We start from the raw sequence: 21,560 nt of genomic DNA, 5'->3' as shown, positions 1-21,560 counted from the left end.
TATCTGTTAATCCCAAACTCCTAATTTATTCCTATCCCTCCCTTTCCCCTTCAGTAACCATAAATTTGTTTCTATGTCTGTCAGTCTGTTTCTGTTTTGTATATAGACTCATTTGTATTCTTTTTTAGATTCCACATGCAGCAACTAACACATTTACAATGTAGTAAATCAACTATATTGGATTCAGAATGAGCTGAATCTGGCAGTCAAATCTACCAGTGAGCACTGCCTTGAAGGGCTGGGGCAGCCCTAGAAATGCAAGGATTTACCTTCCCAGAATACACCCCGAGGTGATGTGGCTTTGCAGGAGTCTGGCAGCCAAGAACGGCAAGTTTAGCCAGCATTCCTGATAACTATGGGATTAGGGTGCCTGCCAACTTTTCATCAACTTCTGTCTCCATAATAAAGACCGAAACTGCTTCACTGGATATTAGAGAAAAGTCCAAATTGGTTAATTTGGTATAGGTTGAAGAAACAGATTAAAAAATAGTGAACATCACCCCATATCTTCGCTGAATTTTTAAGTTCTTACTTAAAATGATTTAAGTAATATTTTGCTTTTCAATGACAGTTTAATTTTTGTGATCACAAATGCATTTTGGAAATCCCCTTGATCACAGCTATGACTAATTTATTTTTAATTGCATACTGACATTGCTTAACTTCCTCTAAATTTTGGCAGTTTTCTACAATTCAATGAAGCAATCTTTTCATGAGAAAAAGAAATATTTACTCCAAAGTGAAAACAGGTTCCTCTATGGGTGTTCTAATATATTTGTCACTTTCCAGTTCCAGAATATTTTGGCATTGAGAGTGTCTATTTGACCATTATAGAAGTTTTTGAAAGAGTTATTGTGTTTTAATGTTATTTTTCAGTATCTTCAATATAAATTTGGTTTAGAATTTTGCTTTCTGCAAATACTAATACAAGGAGACAGCATCAAGTTCAACTGGAACTACATCTTTCGATTGTGAATGTATTTATGCAGGTTACTACCTTATAAATGGAAATATAATGAAGCTAGGATCTGAAGCAACAAATGAGACTCTGAATGAGTATGTAGGTTAGATATTAATATTTCCATTTTTAAAATAAGGAGATTCAGACTCAGAGAGGTTAAGTGATATGTCCAAGGTCACACAGTTAACCTGCTGTCTGGGCCCAACAGTCATGCTTGTTCTACTACCCCACAATGACTTGTTATTTTTTGGCATTTCTGAAAGAATTCCATCCACTGAGAGGAGGATGAGAGAAAACAATTGGAAATGGAACATTATGAAAGATTTCTGTGGCTTGGAGACAATGAACAAACCATGCATTAGTCACTCATTTTCCTACCCCCTCCCACCCATCTTGGAAAATTTGGTCAGAGAAAAAATTTATTTTTTGTTTGTTCCAGTAATTCTGCAGATTGTCCTAGGAAAAAAGGACAAATAGAAAAGAAATAGAACATTTGATTCCTGATCTGAGGCAATATACAATATAGATAGGAAGAAACTACACACATAAAATAAGGAAAGACTGATCTTTATAAAGCCACAGATTAGTAAGTGCAAATTAACATGCAAATAGACACTACAGTGCTGGGCATAGAGATGGAAGTGGAAGCAAACTTTTCTCATAATCAGACAGACTGCTTATGAAAGGCTACTTGAAGGAGGTTACTTTTAACAAATTTCAAAAAGACAGAGGACTTCCCTGGTGGTGCAGTGGTTAAGAATCCGCTTGCCAATACAGGGGACATGGGTTCGAGCCCTGGTCCGGGAAGATCCCACAGGCTGAGGAGCAATTAAGCCTGTGCGCCACAACTACTGAGCCCACATGCCACAACTACTGAAGCCCGCGCCTAGAGCCCATGCTCTGCGACGAAGAGTAGCCACAACGAGAGAAAACCCGCACACAGCAGCAAAGACCAAATGCAGCCAAAAGTAAATAAATTTATTTTTTTTAAAAAGACAGAAAATAAGAATGTGTGGGGAGAAAAGGAGATGGGGTAGGTTAAACGTTCAAGGACAGTGATGTGCTTAGCTTGTGGGGGACAGCTTAGATAGGGAAAGAGTGGAAACATTTGGAACTGGTAAAAATCATTGAATTCTAGACTTCAAAGTCTAAATTTGATCATGAAGTCGTCTAAAATAGTTAATGAATGAAAAGACTCCTTAGGAGTTTGGCCTTTTGGGTGCCTGAAATGCAAAATGTCCCAAACACTTGACCTTCTATCCTTTAAGTCACAAGTTTCACAAACCTGGGACCTGTGTCATCCTTAACTGTCCTCTCTTCCTCACCCTCCCTCTCCCAATACAATTTATTCCAAGTTCTGGCAATTTTACTTCTTAGACATCTCTTGAATCCATTTGCTTCTCTCCATCTCTATCACCACCATCCTAACACAAGCTCCCATTGTCTTTCTTCTGAATTATTTTATTGAAATAGTCTAATATGTCTACTGTCAGCCAGTCAGGTCCCTCTGCAGTCCAGTATCTCATCACATTAAAACTGATAATGTAACCAGCTGCTCACAACTTCCACAAATTGCCCTGTGAAGCCCTTTATCAACTGTCCTCCATCTATCTCTCCAGCCTCAACTTGCTCTCTTTGTACCAGACTCACTGACCTTCCATCTCTATTTGTACTCATCTTGATTCCTCTCAAACACATGACCTGTGTTTTCAATGTTCTCTCCTTTTTGACCGAGTTCATATGAACTCATTCTTTGGCTTTGTTCTTAAATAGCACATCCCATGGTATCCTCCCCTGACTTACCTGACTAGGTCAAATTCCTGTTTTAAGCTCTCATGGCACCAGTTACCTCTCCTTTGAAGCACTTAACACCATTGCTATAAATTATCCCCTTTAATTATCAAAACACCGTGAAAGTGGTTTAATTATTTTTACATTCTATTGATGAGGACACTGAAGAAAGAGGTTAAATAGATTCTTCAAGCTTACAAGAATAAAAAGTGATAGAAAAAGGAGACAGACCTAAGCAATGTGACTTCCAAGCCTGTGTTCTGGATGTAATAGCTGCCTTTATATACTTGTCAAATGGATGGATGGACAGATACCTGAATAGGCAAATGAGATGATGTAAGCAGTTGTTTTTTGAGTACTTGAAAGAAGAAAGAGGAGGAAAAACGGCTACCCATAGAGTTGCAGTGGCAATCAGGTGTTTTGCTCATGGGTGAGATTGGTAATAGAAAAAGATCTGAGGAGTGCATCTTCAAGACAGTGAGAAAACGAGACAGGTGATGGCTGATGTGTCAATGTCAGAATTGAAAGAGAAGTTGACAGCCATTCTAAGAGCATGACCTATGGAATTGGGAGAGTAAGGCTTGAGAGCCTTTTGTAAATGCTGTGGGACCCCTCAATTTCAAATATTTTGTCCATTATATTCTCCAGGTGAGTTCCACAAAGTTTTCTCACATCATCCCCTTCCATGAATAGAAATACCTATCCTAATTTGTAAATCCCTCTGAAACATACTATTTTTTATACCTTATTATTGGGCTGATGCATACAGTATGGCTGTCTTGAGTAGACCTCATTTGTGCTATATTATGACAGCTAGCTTTTTATTGATCATTGAAATTTCAGCAATTTCATTTTATTACTGATTTCTACTTGAAACAAAACTTGGGGCACTAGTTATGCAGAATACAGATTTAGAAGTCAATTGCTGTAATGTTAAACTTGCCCCCGCCCACCAATTATTAGCAGTCTTATGATGCTTTTGACGGTAACAACTATTTTCCTGGGAATTTCTTTTAGTCAACACATTTTCAAAGCATTATTTGTTTTTTGGGAGATTTCACTAAGACAAACCATCAGCATGTTTAAATACTAATATAAATTATATAGAATATTAAAAATAGAGCCTTTCTAAGAAACAGTCTTGACAAAGCTAAACTTTTCAGCACCACTTAAAAAGATTCTATAAAGTATGTTCTTAGAGCTTTATTTATAAGTACATACATATTTTCTAAGAAACAAGAATAACCACTTAGAGACACATGAAATGATTTTACTTGAGCACTGGGTACAGTTTCAGAAATCCCTCCCTCTGCATCATGCATAATCAGGCAATATGGGTTGGTTTTTGTTTTTTTTCTGTTTTTCCTTTATGCATAGCTATGACTTTGATGATTTCTCCAATAACCTTAGTATTTTAGGCTTTACTCTGTGGAAATTCTTGGAGGGGAAAATGGTATTGAAAAAAATCTTACAGCAGATTTGTTTGTTGGTTTTTTGTTTTTCTTGTTTGGTGTTGGTAGGGAGAGATAGAAAAGAAGAGAATGAGTCTGTACTATTGCAAATATAAATGAACGGTGAAGAGTGTGAACTCTGAAGCCATATTGCCACTTTTCAGCTGTGCAACCTTGAAAAAGTTACTTGATTCCACTGTGTTTCCTTTTCGCCATATGTAGAGTGGGATGAGAGTAATAGCAAGTGCATGGAGTTTTCACAAGGGTTGAATGGATTATAAAGTAGTTGGAAGAGTTCCTGGCATATAACAAGGACACAATCAATGTTAGTTCTTATCATTATTAAATGTTAATTTCAACAAATCATTCACTTGTTCAAAGTCTTTCATGGTGTCCCATAATCTTCAAATCAAACTAAACTTCTTTTCTGTCTTTCAAAGGAGTCCATAATCAATTCTTACCCCCCCCCCAGTCTAATCCCTTATTCTCTACGAATATAAGTCAACTGCCCTAATAACATTGTCTCTTCACTGACTTAAAACCCCTTATACTCATTACTTTTAGTGAATCTCTTTTAAAAATTCCTTCATGCATTAATTAATATCCTCCCATTGAGTTAATTAATTTTTTCTTATGAATGAACACAGGATTGTGCCCATTCCTTTTTTATTATATTAATGATATGGTGCACATACTTATATTAGCATTTAAATCCCACTTGGTGGTTTTATAATTTGAAAAATAGTAATAATAATTTGAAGCATATCTGGAAGTTTAAACTGTGGAGAATTATTGTGAATAATTTGATGAGGAAGATGAGCAGCAATTTATCTCCCAGATATTAAAACGCCCTCTAAAGTTATAGTGGTTCAAAAAGTATAGTACTGCACAAGAACTGAATCTGGATCAGTGAAAGAAAACAGACATAGAGATGCTCATCAAAATCCACACCAAAGGCAAACTGCAAAGCAGGAAAGACATGATACAAGAATGACACATAAAAGGTAAATATTCTTAATACATAAAAAGCCCTAAAATGACAATAAGAAAAATCAAACACTGACTAGAAATTCTAAAACATAACATTTGAATACATCAACTTGACATATTTTTCCTAGCAAAGCTGTTTGCATATACTGATGGTAGAAATAAATTTAAATTGGCAAAAAGGAAAAACAAACTATGAAAAGAAATGTAACACTATTTATAAAGGATGTCAAAGGATTCATAACTTTTGATGTACTAATCCCATTTCTAGGAACCTAACCTAATTAAAAATTAAAGAGATGCCAATTAAGTATATCTAAGTATGTATAACATATCATTATTAAAATAGTAAAAAAAAAAAAAGTCACAGCACTTGGTCCATCAATAGAGGGAGATTAATCAGTTAGTCTAGTGATTTGATTTTTAAATAGTAGCTAATGACAGGAGAAAATGCAAAATATCATTGCACAATAAAAGCCAGGTAACTTATAAAATATGAAAGCTCAAATGCCAGCTTCAAACCCTATGTTGCCCTCTCAAGAGACCAAACAAAAGGATCAAAGAATGTAAAGGTGTAGGACATTCTAATCAGCAGTGAAATGAAGGAACAGCATCAGACACAAATGTCAAGGAATTTTGACTAGTATATTACAGATGGAGACAGATTGAAAGACAGACTTGTACTATTCTGTCCAAGAAAATGATGCAGAATGGCAGGAAGTATTAAAAACTTCTGGCATAACATCAGAGTCATCCTTATTTCAGAGACAAGGTTTATAGTCAAGAGTTTCCTGCATGGGTAATGAGGACCTCTACTTGGGGTTCTTTTATTTGGATGAAACATAATCAGATGCAGCATCGTGTGGCCCTTTTGAGATATTTGGGGAAAGAATGCCTGGGGGGGGGGTACATTTCTTGTCTCTTTACTCCTCTCCTAATAGAAGACTAGCCTGGATGTAGTATGTGAAAATGGACAAGTTATTCATTCTCTGTAAGTCTCCATTTACTCATCTGTAAAGTGGGAAGAATAATAGTGCCTACCTCACTGAGTTGTGAAAACAAAATAAGGTAATGTTAAGTAAACTCAAACACAGGAATATCTCACTAGGTCTTGAAGATTATTACAAACATATAACTACAAATCTGGAAGGGTGAATTTTGAAGGTGTGGTGGTCCATTAGAGAGATAGCGTCTTAGGTAGGGCACTCCAGGAAACAGATTCTGATATGGAAATTTGCCTACATTAGGGAGTATCCTGTATGGAAATGAGACCAGTAGGACTGGGTAGAAGAAGCAGTGGAAATTCAATGCAGCTGTGACAAAGGTTCCAGCCTATGCCATGCGAAGATTTGATACTGGGATGATCCTTCAGAAATCACAGACCAGACACTGGTTAGTGGCTGTCCTTGGAGAGGAGCCTACCTATGGGGGAAGTAGCTACTTTGGGGCAGGGCAATTCCTAGGGGAGGCCTCTGCAGTGAGCCGGCAACAAGCAATGCATCCACCAGCTGGGGCACAAGTACCTTCAATCCTAACAGGAGTCCTGGCTGGTCCCCAAAGCAGCCATTACAGAAGATGCTTGGTACCTTTAGCCACTACAGACCAAGAATCCAAGGAAGATACTCATGACCGTGCCAAAAAGGAGATCTACAGGCTGGAGGGATGCTTTTTTCTAGCCTGATTTTTCATCCCCAACACAAGATAGTCTTTTAAATATATTTCAAAGAAGCTTACTCAAACCCAAAATGCAAAAACTACAGAAAGGAGTAGAGGCCTAGTTTCCTGTTTTCCTATAACAGAAATACAGAAAACTGAAAATCGGATGCCCAGAGCTGGACCCTAGTACAAAAGTGACAACAGCTTCATAGGAAGAAAAGGAACACACATACTTGACCCACACACACATACAAACACACACAGAGGCAAGTCCAAACTTTGGAACTGACTTCTGGCCTCCAGACTCTGTTTTTACAGGTGCATTTTCACAACACCTGGGTAAAGAAAACAATGGGATATAGCAGGTTAAAACAGAGAAAAGAGGGCTTGTTCTTTGTTTGTTGTTCAAAAGCTAATGTCTTTAGGAAACCAGAGAGGACTCTCAGAAGAGAGATTTCTTCCTTCTCCTAAAAATAAGAAAGATTCCCTTGGGCTGGGCAGGGGCCTGGGCAGGGGGAGAGGTGCTGTAACGTTCACAGTGTGATGAGAATTCAGCCGCTGGCAGGTTCTGGGAAGAGGGGTTTGCCCACCCTGCAGTCAGAGAAGAACTTCACGTAAGGTTGGGAACTCAAAGAAAAGGAGACCTTGCTGTGCTCCCTAGCTAGAGCCTGGAGAGGCTGAAAACCCCCAGAGCTGGGTAGGTGTCCACAAAGCTAGGTTTTAAACCCTCACGTTAATGAGTCCCCTGGTACAAAGTAGCCAGAAGGAACGGAATGAACTCCTGCCTCCAGATATGACCAAAGGAAACTTGCAAATCAGTAAAAAGTCAACCACTCCAATAGGAAAACAAACAAACAAAGACTCCAAGTATTTTTTATTACTGCTTTATTTGCTCAAAATAATGTGAGATTCATTCATACTGATACTATAATTTATCCATTTCTTGTTAATGGACACATGGGTTGTATCCAGCTTTTTTGGTATTACAAACAGTGTGGTTGAGGACTTTCTTATGCATGTCTCCTGGTGCATATGTGCAAGAAACTCTGAAGGGTATATATTCAGGAGTCCAGTCACAGGGTTGAAAAATTTGCATATCCTCAAATTGACCACATAATGCCAACTTGTTCCCAAAATGCTTGTAGCAATATATATTTCCACCTACAGGGTGTGTGGAAAGGTTTACTTTCCACTGAACACTTGGTATTGTCAGACTTTTAAAAATACATCAATCTGTTGGGACTAAAAATGCATCTCACTGATGATTTCATTTGCATTTCATAGTTTTAATGATGCTGAGTCTTTCTTATGTTTATTGGAATTCTTGTTTTCTGTGAAATGACTGTTTGTACCTTTGTTTCAAGAGTGAGTTTTTAACTTCCAAATGTATAGGAAATTTATGCCTTCTTTTAGTTTATATACATATAGTTTATATATAGTTTATATGTATATTATCTATCTATCTACCTATTATGAACAGAGAATGTGTTCTAAATGATACCAGTTCTCTGAAATTTGTTAAGTCTTGCTCTATGGCCTATGACTTTATGACATTGATTAAATTCATAAGAGTTCATGTGAACTTGAAAAGAGTAAATATTTTCTGTTGTTCTGTATTGGATCAAACTTATTTATTGTATCCTCCGTACATCTAAGCTTATCTATTGCTTGTTTTATCTACTTGATCTATCCAATACTAATAATAGTATATTTAAATATCCAATTTTGTTGTTGTACCATCTGTTTCTTCTTGTAATTGTGGAAAATTTTGCTCTAATGAATTTTGAACTTATGATGTCCAGTGTATATAAGTTTAGAATTATTGTATTTTTCTGGTGATTTGATCCTTTAATCATTATCTAGCCACACAAGCTTTACCTGATTAAAATTTGTTTAATATATCATTTTGTACCCTTTCTCTTACAGCTATTCTTATACCTATGATTAAAGATGCACACATTGTAAACAGTATCATGCTGCATGAGAAACGAAGAAGGTCAACAAAGCTAAATGGTAATTCTGTTGAAAGTTTGATAAAATTTTTCCACCTCTGGCAAGAGTGGTATTTATCTGTTACATTTTTTGTAATTACTGATATAAATGGATTTATTTTTATCACCTTAGTTTCTGTTCTGTTCCTTGTTTTCTGTGCTTCTTTTTGTTCTTCTCCTTTCTTTTCTTCTCTTGCATTTATTAATTTTTCTCTTTTTCTGTCTTTATTCTCTTAGCAGTTTGGAAGTTATATACTCCAAGCTCTTCTCATCTTTAAATGGTTACATTTTTTGACTTTCATATATTACTTAACAAAGACTAAATAAATCAATGTATTTACTCTTTTTTTTAAGCAGTTCAAAGGCATTAGTGTTCAAACTCTAATCAGTCACACACACACACACATACACGTGTGCATGCACACAAGATCCCCATCTTGTTTTTTCTAATCTCTTCAATGTAAATGTTATTATAACATGCTTACAATTTCCTTTGCTCACCAACTTTTTAAGAAAATCATGCCTTTCTTTTGGAATCATTTTTCTTCTTCCTGAAATGTCTCCATTTCTTTAATAATTTAGTTTTATTTGTCTGAAAATGTCTTCTGTGGCCCTTGCTCCTGAAATAATTTTTGTAGGCTATATAGTCCTAGGTAAATGATTATTATTCCTCAATATTTTAAATAAATTGTTTCTTCACACTCTTGTCAAATTTCTATATTTCTGTCTTTGGTGTTTAGTAGTTTCACTGTGATTTTTTTTTTTTTTTTATCCTTCTTGGATATATTGTACTTTCCAAATCTAAAGATTCATGTTTTTTGCCTTTTGTCAATTTTTAGAAAATTTGTACTCATTATCTTTTTTTTTTGAATTTTATTTTATTTATGTTTTTATACAGCAGGTTCTTATTACTTATCCATTTTATACATATTAGTGTATATATGTCAATTCCAATCTCCCAATTCATCCCAACACCACCACCCCTCCCCCACCACTTTCCCCAATTGGTGTCCATAGGTTTGTTCTCTACATCTGTGTCTCTATTTCTGTCCTGCAAACCGGTTCATCTGTACCATTTTTCTAGGTTCCACATATATGCATTAATATATGATACTTGTTTTTCTCTACTGACTTACTTCACTCTGTATGACAGTCTCTAGGTCCATCCACATCTCTACAAATGACCCAATTTCGTTCCTTTTTATGGCTGAGTAATATTCCATTGTATATATGTACCACTACTTCTTTATCCATTCGTCTGTCGATGAGCATTTAGGTTGCTTCCATGACCTGGCTATTGTAAATAGTGCTGCAATGAACATTGTGGTGCATGACTCTTTCTGAATTATGGTTTTCTCTGGGTATATGCCCAGTAGTGGGATTGCTGGGTCATATGGTAATTCTATTTTCAGTTTTTTAAGGAACTTCCATACTGTTCTCCATAGTGGCTGTATCAATTTACATTCCCACCAACAGTACAAGAGGGTTTCCTTTCCTCCACACCCTCTCCAGCATTTGTTGTTCGTAGATTTTCTGATGATGCGCATTCTAACCGGTGTGAGGTGATACCTCATTGTAGTTTTGATTTGCATTTCTCTAGTAATTAATGATGTTGAGCAGCTTTTCATATGCCTCTTGGCCGTCTGTTATGTCTTTTTTGGAGAAATGTTTATTTAGGTTTTCTGTCCCTTTTTTGATTGGGTTGTTTGTTTTTTAATATTGACCTGCATGAGCTGTTTATATACTTTGGAGATTAATCCTTTTTCTGTTGATTCATTTGCAAATATTTTCTCCCATCTGTGGGTTGTCTTTTCGTCTTGTTTATAGTCTCCTTTGCTGTGCAAAAGCTTTTAAGTTTCATTAGGTCCCATTTGTTTACTTTTGTTTTTATTTCCATTACTTTAGGAGGTGGGTCAAAAAAGATCTTGCTGTGGTTTATGTCAAAGAGTGCTCTTCCTATGTTCTCCTCTAAGAGTTTTATAGTGCCCGGTCTTACATTTAGATCTTTAATTCGTTTTGGGTTTATTTTTGTGTATGGTGTTAGGGAGTGTTCTAATTTCATTCTTTTACATTGTAGCTGTCCAGTTTTCTCAGCACCACTTATTGAAGAGACTGTCTTTTCTCCACTGTATATCCTTGCCTCCTTTGTCATAGATTAGTTGACCATAGGTGCGTGGGTTTATCTCTGGGCTTTCTATCCTGTTCCATTGATCTATATTTCTGTTTTTGTGCTAGTACCATATTGTCTTGATTACTGTAGCTTTGTAGTATAGTCTGAAGTCAGGGAGTCTGATTCCTGCAGCTCCTTTTCTTTCCCTCAAGTCTGCTTTGGCTATTCGGGGTCTTTTGTGTCTCCATAAAAATTTTAAGATTTTTTGTTCTAGTTCTGTCAAAAATGCCATTGGTAATATGGTAGGGATTGGATTGAATCTGTAGATTGCTTTGGGTAGTAGAGTCATTTTCACAGTATTTATACTTCCAATCCAAGAACATGGCATATCTCTCTATCTGTTTGTATAATATTTAATTTCTTTCATCAGTGTCTTATAGTTTTCTCCATACAGGTCTTTTGTCTCCTTAGGTAGGTTTATTCCTAGGTATTTCATTCTTTTTGTTGCAGTGGTAAATGCGAGTGTTTCCTTAATTTCTCTTTCAGATTTTTCATCATTAGTGTATAGGAATGCAAGAGATTTCTGTGCATTAATTTTGTATCCTGCAACTTTACCAAATTCATTGATTAGCTCTAGTAGTTTTCTGGTGGCCTCTTTAGGATTCTCTATGTATAGTATCATGTCATCTGCAAACAGTGACAGTTTTACTTCTTCTTTTCCAATTTGTATTCCTTTTATTTCTTTTTCTTCTCTGATTGCTGTGACTAGGACTTCCAAAACTATGTTGAATAATAGTGGTGAGAGTGGACATCCTTGCCTTGTTCCTGATCTAAGAAGAAATGCTTTCAGTTTTTCACCATTGAGAATGATGTTTGCTGTGGGTTTGTTGTATATGGCCTTCATTATGTTGAGGTAGGTTCCCTCTATGCCCACTTTCTGGAGAGTTTTTATCATAAATGGGTGTTGAATTTTGTCAAAAGCTTTTTCTGCATCTATTGAGATGATCATATGGTTTTTCTTCTTCAATTTGTTAATATGGTATCACATTGATTGATTTGTGTATATTGAAGAATCCTTGCATCCCTGGGGTAAATCCCACTTGATCATGGTGTGTGATCCTTTTACTGTGTTGTTGGATTCTGTTTGCTAGTATTTTGTTGAGGATTTTTGCATCTATATTCATCAGTGATATTGGTCTGTAATTTTCTTTTTTTGTAGTATCTTTGTCTGGTTTTGGTATCAGGGTGATGGTGGCCTCATAGAATGAGTTTGGGAGTGTTCCTTCCTCTGCAATGTTTTGGAAGTGTTTGAGAAGGATGGGTGTTAGCTCTTCTGTAAATGTTTGATAGAATTCACCTGTGAAGCCATCTGGTCCTGGACTTTTGTTTGTTGGAAGATTTGTAATCACAGTTTCAATTTCATTACTTGTGATTGGTCTGTTCATATTTTCTATTTCTTCCTGGTTCAGTCTTGGAAGGTTATAACTTTCTATGAATTTGTCCATGTCTTCCAGGTTGTCCATGTTTTTGGCATAGAGTTCCTTGTAGTAGTCTCTTAGGATGCTTTGTATTTCTGCAGTGTCTGTTGTAACTTCTCCTTTTTCATTTCTAATTTTATTGATTTGAATCCTCTCTCTCTTTTTCTTGATGAGTCTGGCTAATGGTTTATCAATTTTGTTTATCTTCTCGAAGAACCAGCTCTTAATTTTATTGATCTTTGCTATTGTTTTGTTTTTATTTCATTTATTTCTGCTCTGATCTTTATGATTTCTTTCCTTCTGCTAACTTTGGGTTTTGTTTGTTCTTCTTTCTCTAGTTCCTTTAGGTGTAAGGTTAGATTGTTTATTTGAGATTTTTCTTGTTTCTTGAGGTAGGCTTGTATTGCTATAAACTTCCCTCTTAGAACTGCTTTTGCTGCATCCCATAGGTTTTGGATCCTCATGTTTTCATTGTCATTTGTCTCTAGGTATTTTTTAATTTCCTCTTTGATTTCTTCAGTGATCTCTTCGTTATTTAATAACATATTGTTTAGCCTCCATGTGTTTGTTTTTTTACATTATCAATTTACATAATTGATTTCTAATCTCATAGTGTTGTGGTCAGAAAAGATGCTTGATATGATTTCAATTTTCTTAAATTTACTGAGGCTTGATTTGTGACCCAAGATATGATCTATCATGGAGAATGTTCCATACACACTTGAGAAGAAAGTGTCATCTGCTGTTTTTGGATGGAATGTCCTATAAATATCAATTAAATCTATCTGGTCTATTGTGTCATTTAAAGCTTGTGCTTCCTTATTAATTTTCTGTTTGGATGATCTGTCCATTTGTGTAAGTGAGATGTTAAAGTCCCCCACTATTATTGTGTTACTGTCGATTTCCTCTTTTATAGCTGTTAGCAGTTGCCTTATGTATTGAGGTGCTCCTATGTTGGGTGCATAAATATTTACAATTGTTATACCTTCTTCTTGGTTTGATCCTTTGATCATTATATAGTGTCCTTCTTTGTCTCTTGTAATAGTCTTTATTTTAAAGTTTATTTTGTCTGATATGAGAATTGCTACTCCAGCTTTCTTTTGATTTCCATTTGCATGGAATATCTTTTTCCATCCCCTCACTTTGTCTGTATGTGTCCCTAGGTGTGAAGTGGGTCTCTTGTAGACAGTATATATACTGATGTTGTTTTTGTATCCATTCAGCCAGTATATGTCTTCAGGTGGGAGCATTTAATCCATTTTACGTTTAAGGTAGTTATCGATATGTATGTTCCTAGTACCATTTTCTTAATTGTTTTGGGTTTGTTCTTGTAGGTCTTTTCCTTCTCTTGCATTTCCTGCCTAGAGAAGTTCCTTTAGCATTTGTTGTAGAGCTGTTTTGCTGGTGCTGAATTCTCTTAGCTTTTGATTGTCTGCAAAGCTTTTGATTTCTCCATTGAATCTGAATGAGATCCTTGCCAGGTAGAGTAATCTTGGTTGTAGGTTCTTCCCTTTCATCACTTTAAATATGTCATGCCACTCCCTTCTGGCTTGTAGAGTTTCTGCTGAGAAATCAGCTGTTAACCTTATGGGAGTTCCCTTGTATGTTATTTGTCATTTTTCCCTTGCTGCTTTCAATAATTTTCTTTGTCTTTAATTTTTTTTTTAAATTAATTAATTAATTTATGGCTGTGTTGGGTCTTCGTTTCTGCACGAGGGCTCTCTCCAGTTGTGGCAAGTGGGGGCCACTCTTCATCGCAGTGCGCGGGCCTCTCACTATCGCGGCCTCCCTTGTTGCGGAGCACAGGCTCCAGACGCGCAGGCTCAGTAATTGTGGCTCACGGGCCCAGCTGCTCCATGGCATGTGGGATATTCTGGGACCAGGGCTCGAACCCGTGTCCCCTGCATTGGCAGGCAGATTCTCAACCACTGCGCCACCAGGGAAGCCCTGTCTTTAATTTTTGCCAATTTGATTACTATGTGTCTCGGTGTGTTTCTCCTTGGGTTTATCCTGTATGGGACTCTCTGTGCTTCCTGGACTTGAGTGGCTATTTCCTGTCCCATGTTAGGGAAGTTCTCGACTATAATCTCTTCAAATATTTTCTCAGGTTCTTTCTCTCTCTCTTCTCCTTCTGTGACCCCTATAATGCAAATGTTGTTGCATTTAATGTTGTCTCAGAGGTCTCTTAGGCTATCTTCATTTCTTTTCATTCTTTTTTCTTTATTCTGTTCCGTGGCAGTGAATTCCACCATTCTGTCTTCCAGGTCACTTCTGTTCTTCTGCCTCAGTTATTCTGCTATTGATTCCTTCTAGTGTGTTTTTCATTTCAGTTATTGCATTTTTCATCTCTGTTTGTTTCTTCTTTAATTCTTCTAGGTGTTTGTTAAACATTTCTTGCATCTTCTCTATTTTTGCCTCCATTCTTTTTCTGAGGTCCTGGATCATCTTCACTATCATTATTCTGAATTATTTTTCTGGAAGGTTGCCTATCTCCACTTCATTTAGTTGTTTTTCTGGGGTTTTATCTTGTTCCTTCATCTGGTACATAGCCCTCTGCCCTTTCATCTTGTCTATCTTTCTGTGAATGTGGTTTTTGTTCCACAGGCTGCAGGATTGTAGTTCTTCTTGCTTCTGCTGTCTGCCCTCTGGTGGATGAGGCTATCTAAGATGCTTGTGCAAGCTTCCTGATGGGAGGGACTGGTCTGTACTCATTGTCTTTTAAATGTTAATAATTAAAAGCACAGTCTCTGCTGCTAGACTGCCTAAATTTGACTCTTGGCTCTGCCACTTAACAGTTATGGTATCTTGGGGAAGTTATTTAGTCAATTTCTGCCTCACTTTCCTCACCTATAAAAAGTATTAATAATAATAATTATATGATGATGATGATGATGATGATGATGATGATTAATACCCACCTGATAGGGTTAGAATACTCCCTGGGCTATAATAAATGTATTTATAACATGTCATTTATAATATAATAAGTATTATTTTTATTACTATTCTGTTTATTTTCACTTTCTGAAAATCTGATCAGTCATTTCTTAGAATGTGTAGCTCTATAGTTCAAATCCCTAAAGCTCTTTTTAATAGTTCTTCTTTTTGCCTCCTTGATCTTCTCTGAGTAATTCTTCATATTCATCTTAATTTCAGCTCCATCAGATTTTTTAACCCATTCGATGAATTCTGTATATAATAATTCTAACAGCATAGGTTTTCCTGAATCTGATTGTGCCTTTTATTGTTTCTGTTGACTCTCATTCATGGTATCTTATTTCCTTATGTGCTTATGTGTTTTGTGTTTGTGTCTTAAGCTCACTTCTGAGGAACATTGTATGTGATAATTTCTTGAGTATGGGATTGGAGATGCATTTCCCCATGAATGAAACCCAAAGCTCTTTAAATTCAGTTCTCATCTTGGGTAGTGAAGATATGACCCTTCAACTGGCTAGAGAGATGTCTCGAGGGAGAGTCTCAAGGGAGACTCCTACCCTACCAACCCAGAGACACTTCAGTTGTCAGTTTTTCATCTTTGAAGAATGCCTTCCCATCAGTCCCAGCCAAATAACTCTTTTACTGAGGTTTTAGAACTCCTGCTTGTTTCAACACTCAAATACTCACTGATCTGGATTACTGGACCAGTTTTTAGTTTGTTTTTGTTTTCTTATGTTATATCCTTCACTCCTTTCCAGATTTTCCATTACTTTCTTAATAGATTATCCATGCATCTTTAAGTGTTTCTTCTTTAAACAATGTATCGTTAAGTGTTTTGTATTTGGAGGAGAATTTAAAACATTTCATTTACTATATTGCTAGGACGAGAATTTGAGGCTTAATTTCAAAAATTAATTTAAATTCTAAAGAGAATTCAACCCAATGAATATCTCAGTATGACAGTAGATTTTTAACTAATCAATTAATTAATAAAAATATTTTAAAGTAAAGCTAGATATCTATACCTTTGAAAAAATTGTTTTGTTGTATATTTGATACTGCTACTGTATACACACCTACAAAAAGGCTAGATGAATTTTCATCCAATTTGTTGAAATAGGTTGTGCTAATTAAAAGTAGGACCGTGAAGATATAAAAAAACAGTAATTTCCAGGGAACTCTTAAAAAGTAACAAGACCCCAATTGGAAAGGTGATTATCAAATGAACTATTTATCTTGTTTGAATGGTCAGTAGTGGCAGAGATTTATTTGTTTAATGATAGGTGGAAGAGTTATTTTTAAATTTTTTCATAATCAAGATAAGCAAATCTCAACAAAAAAAGCTAAACCAATTTCATGGATATTATGTAAGTTTTCCCTAAGCTTAAATTAAACATAATTTACCAAAGCCATTTTGGCTTAGTAAACACAATTTTAAGCAAGTATTATTTATATCTCACTTCATTTATAATGTTATTTTCCAAAAAGAATCTTTATGTGAAGAAGAAAACTGTAGATTTTCTAAGTTAGATCCTCAGAATACCTACCTTTAAATAGAGATGAGAACATATTTTGCAAGAGTAAATTTTTCAGCAGAAAACTTTGAGAGACATTATGCAATAATGTTTTCAATGATTTTTTTTTTTTTTTTTTGGTGCTGCAAAAAATCATTCCTCCTAATATATAGGATTGACTTCGTCCATAAATGGATCATGGCACTAAAATTATCTACTCTATCTGTCTGCATAGAATCTGCAATTCTGACCTTAAACAAAAAATTAGGAAATTCTGCTTTCTGAAAATGTTAATAAATGTCTAGCTCCCATATTTACAGAAAGTGAACCAATGTGTTTTGAGGACCCATTGCATGCAGAGCACTGTGATAATCAGTTTTAAGGAGGTGAATCTACTTATTAACCTTTGAGATAGGTAGTAGCATGAAGAACATGCTACAAATTACTTGCATGTTTAACAGCATGGAGCACTTCCAGAATTCACATATACAGTACCAGGCAGCCAGGGGGAGGGATGGATGTGCTGTGCCAATTTCATAGCAATTGGATATATACACAATAAAGCATGAGTGATTTTCTAGGGAAATTTTTGTAAAATTATGAAATCCTGCCCCACTAATGGGAGTGAGTCACCATTTACACATTGATTTTATGCCTGTATCCTGATGGGAGGAGAATTCAGCCTTTAAGTCAAAGCCCTGTAATGCACCACTGAAACTAGATAAAAGAAGGTTGTCACAATGATCCAAACACACACAAAGAAAAATTCCAGTGCTTCAAACTCTGCACCAAGAAACTACACAAGTTGAAGAAAATGCTTGATTCCAAAATATACCAAGCTCTCTTACTGATCAAATATTCAAATGCCAACTTAGTTGACATGAGGAATGAAGCAAAAGTTTGCAATGCAATAAGGTAATTTATCTGAAAGGGCTTTTACTCTAAAAGTTCAGACAGTCTAATTTCCACATTCAGAATAAATTTATGATGCCAGTTCTTTTTCCGATAGAAGGATTGATATTTCATCTCCAGTACTCCTTTTTCTCCTACAAAACTTTGCATTGTTGATCATATTCAGTAAACCAGAATTTATCATGAAATTTGAAAAACAAATAGAGAGAGAGACATTTATTTTTCAACATTGCTACCAGTGAACTTTTTCTGATTTGATTGCTCATATATGAGATGTTTTTTTAAAATGATGAGAGTTTTAAAAGTCATTGTGTAAGAATTTACACCTTCAGTATTGTGGACCCACTGTGGTTCCCTTGGAAGTAGTCAGCTATGAAAATCCTGCTGCCACTGTTCAATGAATATTTACATTTTCTCAGTCAGTAGTAACTCGAATGGATTAGACGTTCATTTCTTTCTATGCTGCTATATATCAGTCTTTCTTTTGACAGGTAGTTATTGTAAGATAAGTTCCCTTTCTGTTTCACTACTCATATTCTTTTCATCAGCATCATGCTTGGCTTGACCTTCAAACCATCCCATAAGCTTGTGGCAGAGAGCTTGAGTTATTTTGTTGACTTCTACCCCATGATTAATTTATTCATTCTTCAATTCAGTAAATAGTTATTAAGTGGCTACCATATTCAAGGCACTCTTCTAGGTCTTAGGAATATAGAATAAAATGAAAAAAAAAAAAACCCACAGAAGTCCAGCAGTCATGAATCTTACATTCTAGTGGGAAGAGACATACAATAAACAATTAAGTAAAATTTATAAGAGGTCAGATGATAAGCACTCTACAGAAAAATAAAGCCAGGAAGGGAGAGAGTGTGCAGTAGGTAGGTGAGACGAGGCTTGTAGTATTGAGAAAGATTAGAGAAAGCATCAGAAATATGGTGATATTTGAGCAAAGGCTGGAAAGAAGTGAAGAAACAGGGCATGGAGGCCTCTGGGGGAAGAAGGTTCTATACCCACGAAACAAATACAAAGAATCAGAAGCAAGAACAGCAAGAAATATTTAGTCTGAGTAACTTGAAGGATGAATTTTCGATTTACTAAGAGAGGCAAGACTAAAGGAGGGCAGGGTTTGGGATGGGGATGTGCATCAGAATTTCAGGTTTGGAAGTACCCATTTTGAGATGTGTAGTAGACATCCAAATGGAGATATCAAATATCAAGTTGTGTATATCCATGTGAGGTTATGGGAGATGTCTGGGCTGTAGATATAGATTTGGGAGACCACAGTGTGTGTGTGTGTGTGTGTGTGTGTGTGATATTTAAAGTCATACCATGAGATTGAATACGTGAATATATAAGAAAGAGAAACGATCCAAGGAAAAAATCCTGAAAATTCTAATGTGTAAATTGGGGATTTCTAACTGGATTATGTGTATCCTGGGAATACACATAAGGTTTTCAAAGGAATATTCAGGCTGGGTTACTTTGGGGGAAATCATTTTCCTTGCCCTCAACATTGAGATAAGTAATCATGACTGGAATTGATTGACCTGAGATGCTTCAGTTGAGCAACCTGTATGTTTTTATTTCCCATCTCTCTTTTCAAAATATTTTACCCTGGGAGTTCCCTGGCAATCCAGTTGTTAGGACTCGGTGCTTTCACTGCTATGGCCCAGGTTCAGTCTCTGGTCAGGGAACTAAGATCCCGCAAGCCACACAGCATGGCCAAAATATATATATATATTTTACCTTTATGCTCTTTACATATGATATACTTTTCACAGATTATGAATCTTCCTGTGTTGCATTGCCCCAGGTGTTAATACCTTTGGACTCCAAACGGGGGAAAATTTGAACGTATTAGTGTCTAATTGGATTCTAATGACTGACAACACATTTTTATACACGTCAGGTTGTTTCCAGTTTTTCTATTGCCACGAAATTGGAGGGGCTCTAATACAGTTATTACCTAAAATATTATTAAAAGTAATTTGTGACGATGGATCATTTAATTTGGGAGCATAGAGTTTGAAAGGTAGTTGAAGAACTAAGTGATATTTTTATAAGGAGACCTCTCTTAGCCCCATCTATGTGAACTGTGTTCCTCAGGGAGCACACATGCAACAATGAAAAAGAGGAATAGATGTGGAGCAGAGTAATATTCACTGACACGTACATGAGCTAATAAAAGAGAAAGCTCCATACAAAGCATTAAGAAATGCAAGTGATTATATCGGAGAGGGAGGAAAAAGTCATGATTGGGAAGAGGGGTGCTTCTACGTTGTGTAAATGCTCTATTTTGTCTCGTGGATGGTGGTTACATGAGTCTGCATTGTGATAAATTATTGAGCTGTACATCTTCATTTTGTGAATTTTTCTAAAGGTGTAATTCACAATAAAATGGCTTAAAATTACACTAGGATAAAATTCTGTGATGGGACTGCAATGGAAATAATAGTCTGAGGAGAAAAGAGAATGGTTTATAATTTCCTACTGCTAAAGAAAGCCATGTTCATGTGTTAAAATAGATAAAGGTGTGTATCAAATTGCTATAGTATTATTATTTCACTGGCTACATTTGTAAGCGTGGTGTCATAGTTCTATGCAAAATGGCCCTATTTAAAATATGTGGGCACATAACTTTTGCAACTATGTAAACTTAAGATGAAAATATTTAGACGTCAAATAAAAAAAGGAATGGTCCAGGAGATGCACGAATAAAAAAGTTTGAAGACCACTGGTTTAGAGGTCAGGGTTATAAGGAAATACAGCAAAGCATCCTGAGATTGAATTGGCAAGAGAACAAAAGGAAAACTAGGAGAGCAGTGGTCTCTGGAAGTAATGTTTCTACCAGGGAGACAGGATCAGCTCTGACCAATACAACACTGCTGAAAGTTTAGCTAAAATGAGGACAGAGAATTCACCACTGGATTTGGCAATTAGTGGTCATAGGTGACCTTGGCTGGGAGAGTTGTGGGTCAAAAGCCTAACTGAAGTGTGTTCAAGAGAAAATGAGGGAGAGGAACTTAGTGCAGCAAGCATGGACTAAACTTTCAAGGAGATTTGCTTTAACGGGGCACAGCTGGAAGGCAATGTGAGGTCAAATCGGTTTTTTTTAGTTTTTTTGTTTGTTTGTTTAGATGAGAGAAACTACCACCTGTTTGTACGCTGGTGGTGAAAGGGAAAAAATTGACAATGCTGGGAAGAGAGAGTGATTACAGGAGCATTATTCTTGAGCAGGTGAGAGGAGATGGTATCTGGAGTATAAGTGGAGGGCTTGGTCTTACTTGAAAGTGGCTCTTTCATAGTGAAAACAGGGAAGGCAGATTATATGCATAGTGCTGGAAGTTGGGTGGATGTGTTTTGAGGGTTGTGTGGCAGTTCTCTTTGAGTGTTGTTATTCTTTCAGTGTGATTGGAACAAGATTGTCATCTTAGAGTGAGAAATGGGGAAGAATTGTTGGGGGTTGAAGAGAGAATAGAAGCTGTGAAAGAATCATCTAGAAGCGTGAGAGACTAGAGTAAGGGCATGTATAGGGTCACTTGAAGTTAGTGATCATGAATTCAAAGTGATGTGTCAGTAAACACAGGGTTTTTTGTTGTTGTTTTTTCCTTAGCCATCTTCAGCTATGCTCACTTTTTTTTCTCCAACTACAGATACAGATGTGCAATAAGCAAAGTACTGTATTTGATCAATGTTGGACCTTGCTTAGCCAGTAGGATACAATGAGAAAGTTGTGAGTGAGTGATTAAAATCATGTTCCTGAACTCAGTGA

Source organism: Balaenoptera ricei, chromosome 5 (genome assembly GCF_028023285.1).
Source record: "Balaenoptera ricei isolate mBalRic1 chromosome 5, mBalRic1.hap2, whole genome shotgun sequence".
NCBI lineage: Eukaryota > Metazoa > Chordata > Mammalia > Artiodactyla > Balaenopteridae > Balaenoptera > Balaenoptera ricei.
Note: the sequence above shows the minus strand (reverse complement) of the source record.